Source organism: Halyomorpha halys, unplaced genomic scaffold (assembly GCF_000696795.3).
Source record: "Halyomorpha halys isolate HHAL.00 unplaced genomic scaffold, Hhal_1.1 Scaffold154.1, whole genome shotgun sequence".
NCBI lineage: Eukaryota > Metazoa > Arthropoda > Insecta > Hemiptera > Pentatomidae > Halyomorpha > Halyomorpha halys.
This window is the reverse complement of record NW_027112031.1, coordinates 1,238,624-1,243,996: the sequence shown is the minus strand read 5'-3', so window position 1 is coordinate 1,243,996 and position 5,373 is coordinate 1,238,624.

The following is a 5,373-nucleotide window of genomic DNA, read 5'->3' as shown; positions in this document are numbered from 1 at the left end:
AGTTTTTCTAAAAGTGGAACATATGTCTAGTCAGAGGCCTATAAGAAAAATTTTGAATAATTTAACGGCAAATATAAGTTTGCGTTATTTGAGAGGTTTAAAAATTGTTTTGAAAATTCAGCTAATTTTTAGAGACAATTTTATCTAGTTTACTAAATTTTACTAGAACGTACTTGGATATTTATGGCCATGTCCAAATCTATAAACCTCAATTTGAACCGTCTCGATCCTCTGACTTGCCTCTACCGGAGTCCTATTACCTCTCACATTCTTGAATCACTATTATTAATGTTGCAATTAGAATTACTGAGATTAGTCACTTGTCAATGAAATCCTCTTTCATTTGATACCTCATTAATTAAAATCCATCGCCCGTGAGAGCCGGAAGGGTTCTATAGTACCGTAGTATACAAGTATATGCGTACGATATTATTAAATATAGTTTTGTTAATATAAATTACAACTTTTATGAGGGAAGGAGATAGGATAGAAACTAAACTTTTTTAACACAGAAACTCTTTATTATTTTAATTTTTTACCAATTATGGACTTTATCGAGTAAATAGAAATAAATAATAAAAGTCGGGATTTAAATTTTAGTGTATTAAATTTGGCATTCAACCCACAGTTAGAAGCATAGAATAAATGCTGTAAGCTTAATGGACCGAATGTCTATAACTGAATTGTGTTGATTTCTGGTATCAGTTCTTACAAATTAATGCACATTATGGACGTAGCTTTTAGAGTTACTTCATATTTTATAGATACAAAAACTAAATTATTTCACAAATTTTAATAATAAGGCAATCTTGGTAAACTATTGAACTGACGAAAAAATATTCATTCAAATGAATTTAACTAAATTTTTATTTAACAATTTTAGTTATATATTTCTAATTAACGAAATTAATATTTAAATTAAATAAAGTAAAATTTTAATGATATTTATTCGTTACTTTATCTAAATTGTGAGAAGAAAAAAATAACGAATGACTTCGTTTAATAATTTTAATAGCAAATAATCTGTCTTTGTACAATTGATTAAGTAGCAATGAATAAAAAATTATTTAGTTGATATAATCAATCATATAACATTTATTGAATAATGCCCAAATCTGGTCAACCCTAAGTGAATTTGACACTAGACAAAATTCATAAAAGCTGTCCCAAAGCAAAGTGTTTGATCTAAAAAAAATAATGCCTTTACAGATCACTACAATTCCAGTAACGTTTTTGGTGAATTTCTTTTTCTTATTATATACTGTACTTTTTTATAACCATTAGTTATTATTTTTGTTTCTTTTTTCAAGACTATTGATAAATATATTTATTCATAATTTATTTTGATTACTGTTGAACCATAAAGCAATTTCAATATTAATCAATCAATTAATATATTTATTACAATTATATAATATTATAATTAATAATTATTAGGACTTGTTTTTCATTAGAATAATTTTCATATTATCAGAAATTTATTTATTTAATTTTTGTATAGATGTATAGATTCTACACAGGGTTTCTCGTAAGCGTTTATCAATATTTGAGGAAGTCAATTAGACCTAACAAGATACAAAAAAAAAAAATAAATAAATAAATAAACACCTAAATAATGCTCCGATTCTCTGCATGAAAGGAGAAAATTGAATGCTCAATAAAAACATTAAACATTAATATTAATAATTGAATAAACATTACAATAAATAAATTATTTATAGCAAATATTTAACGGGTCAAAAATACCTATAATAAGAAATAAAGAAACTTATTTTCTTGCACATTACCAATTTTACAGAAATTGAAGCTTTTCAAACAATAATGTATACAAATGGCAATGTAAAAATAATAAATATTATAATTTTCCTACTTTATTGTCACGGTTAAAAATTATTCCAGAAATTCCAGATAACAATTTTGTGTTAGGCATTAAACTTAATGTCACGATGGAACTGGTGGTGCCATCTAGCGGAGGAGATAGAAACTAATACTGAACTGAATGAATCTGAGAAATACTCAGTTTCTTATCTACTCTCCAATTTTTCTTTGATTTTTAATAAAATATAGTATTTTTTTCATTATCTATTAATTTAATCATTACCTAAAATATTACATGAAAATTTTATGGCTCTTTGCACCAAAAAAAATACTAATTTAATAATCATATTATAATGAATTACACGAAGGACCTGATGTATTAAAAACAGTGATTGGAATTGGTTTTATGTAAATAAATTGTTGTTATCTCATATGTAATACATATATGACAATAATAGGTCTATAACGGTTTCGGAATTTATCCTAGCACAATAAATAATATAACTAGATTATTTATATACCATATCAAAGGGAAGGAAAGCCCTGCTCTATTTTACAAAGAAAAGGATAGACAGGCAATACTTTTAGAACCCCCTTTATCCGGGCCCCTGAATTAGCCAGTTAATTGGGAGGCTGGTTAATCCAGTGTGTACATTAAAATAATATCAAATATTAATTTTACTCATACATTAAAAATAAAATAAAACATAATGCACAAATTAACATATTGATGAAATGTTCATTAATATACAGTGTTGTTAAATTTATTTGTACAATTCTACATGATATAAAATAAAATATTTTTTAGAAACATGAATTAATTTAAGGAACGCATTATTTATTATTTATTTAATTATATACAATACATTACATTTTATTTTTTTATTATATCATTATTTCTTTTCTCATAATTATGAATTAATTTAAATTTACAAACGATTATCTCGGCACTTTATTTATTCTGTTTTTATCGCAGGTTTTTTTTAAAAATCGTTACCTTTTATTTCAATTTAACTTTACCAACGAATAACGAATTTTTGAATGGCCAAATTGGAGGTAACTATAGTTTTGAAAATATATCTGGTAAGAAAATGTTTACTTGACCATTCAAAGCATTTTCGAAAAAAATTTCATGTATAAATCGAATTTCCAAATTATTCAATGTGAAGAACATGGTGAGAGAACAAGAACTATAAATAATAAATTATTGATGAAAATAAATACATTAAATTTAAAAAATATTTTATAACTGAATGTCCTACGAGCCTACGTGTTTGTGACATACAGTCCTAATTTGGATGATTATTAATAATAATTGCATCCAATTTTTAATAGCATAAGTTCAATTATAATACTATTTCATAGAATCCTTACTGATAGAAGAATTTAAAATAATACTCTTCTGTTAAAAATTTCTAACCACACTCGTTAATAATTCGTCCTTCTAAAAATTCTCCAAACTCTCTGAAAGCACTCCTATGCTCTAAAAGGGCGGTATTATTTACGCGACTGACCTCCATCTAGAGCCGATAGGAAACGGAAGTCTCCATTCATCATTTTTCACCTTGACTGTAAAAGATTTCTACCAGCTCGGAAATAAATGTCTCAGAAGTGTGAAACCAAACTGCTTCTTCAATATAGGTCGTGGACGTGTAGAGGCAAGCTGGTTGAATTCTAACAAAAGATATATGCCGTTTTTACTGAAATTATTTTTGAGCGATGGGCTTCTTTATGAAAACTGGATTATTACTTTTTCAGTATGTCTTTTCATAAACCAGATCACCCTCGCTCTAAAAAAATATTGATTCTAAAGATTTTAATGAAACATCTGAAATATTTTCCTTGAAATGCTGATTATGAGAAAATATTATTCTTATAAGTCAAAAAGTAGACATTTTATTGTAAGTATATTTTATTTGTATATAACAAACATATTTAAACACAACACACACACACACGAAAAGTAAATTAATAATCCAAAAAAACGAAAATTAAACTAACAATATTATCGAAGAAGTTGGCAATGCATTGGACTTTAGGATTTTTTTTTTATCCATTTTGTATTTGATATAAATAATTAGAAATAATATAATTCGAAACATCTCTTATCACATTCTAAATGCTATTGGAAGAAGATAATTGACCGTATGAAGTAGATCATAGGAAGATGACCGCCCGGCCAATAAAGGTTTGAAACTAGTAAAAGAAGACTATTTATTTTTTTATATTTTATACCAGATCGGCCTGGTATGGACCTTACATGGTTGATATAACCGTTATATTATATATATATTTTTTAACAGTTGATTGATGAGGGTATAGTACAAAAGACACACCTAACTATATACAATGTTATTATTATTAAAAGAAAAAAAATAATACAATAAATAGGTAAGAATAATGCTTCTTAATAAAAGAGGAAAGTAAAATTAATGACAAAAAATAATGATATTGGTACACTTAAATAAAACAAACAATTGCCCTCTAATAATAAAAAGAAACAATTTAATTTGAAAAAGGGACGAGTGAAGAAAAGAGAAAAAAAAATAATGAATAAATAAAATGAGTAATAATAATAAGTAAAATAGAGGTAGTGTGACTATGAATTAATTTTATATTTAATAAAATTTATAACAGTATGTCCTGCAGCAGCCTGGACTTCAGTCTTCGGGTTGAGGTTGGATTTCTCAAGTTATAAGTCACTGCTCCTTTAACTGTCGGCAACTGGGAGTGGAACTTCATGAACCGTTTTTTGATGTAATCCTCTATTGACTCCATCTGTGATTCGCGATGCAATTGGCTATTTCTTATGAACCAAGGAGCATTAACTGCGATTCTTAGGACTTTATTTTGAAAAGATTGTAGTTTTTTTCCTTTTCGTAAATAATGCCGCTCCTCAGACTTCACAGCCGTACATCAGCAGTGGCCTGAGAATTGTTTTAAATATAAGAACAGTTGTTTCTGGTTTTAGTTTGGAATTTCTGTTTAGGATAGGATATAGCACTGCTAACCTTGAATAGGTTTGATTTAGTTTTAAAGACTATTGTTAATTAACGTTTCACCCCTCTTGCACCACACTTCGTCAGATTGAAACGGTAATTTAGATTAATTAATTATTATAATTAGACTAATTAAGTATTTTTTCACGTAGATATGGGATACAATACTATTTTCTAAATTATCGACCCTTACCTAGGCCTAATAACATCCAAAATCTCTTCCCTAGTCTGTCTCCTAACTCTCCACCAAAGCAAGAGTACTCCACCCGTAGTCCGCGGTTTTCATCAGAATCTTCTCAGCTGATTTTTTTTTTTTTTTTTTAGATTTGACACCGATCTCTGAAATCAGATACTGATACTTTAAACTCAACATTACCATACTCCACTTTTTTTGAATTGGCGACTGATTTGAGATTTCTCACGAGCTACACCACTAATGAAACTGAATGACCAATCATTTTAATCGAAATGTGAACTTCTTAGATAAATTTTAATACATCAAAAACTGAAAAATACGCTCGAGATAAATTTATAATAGCCTCTATCTATATATAAA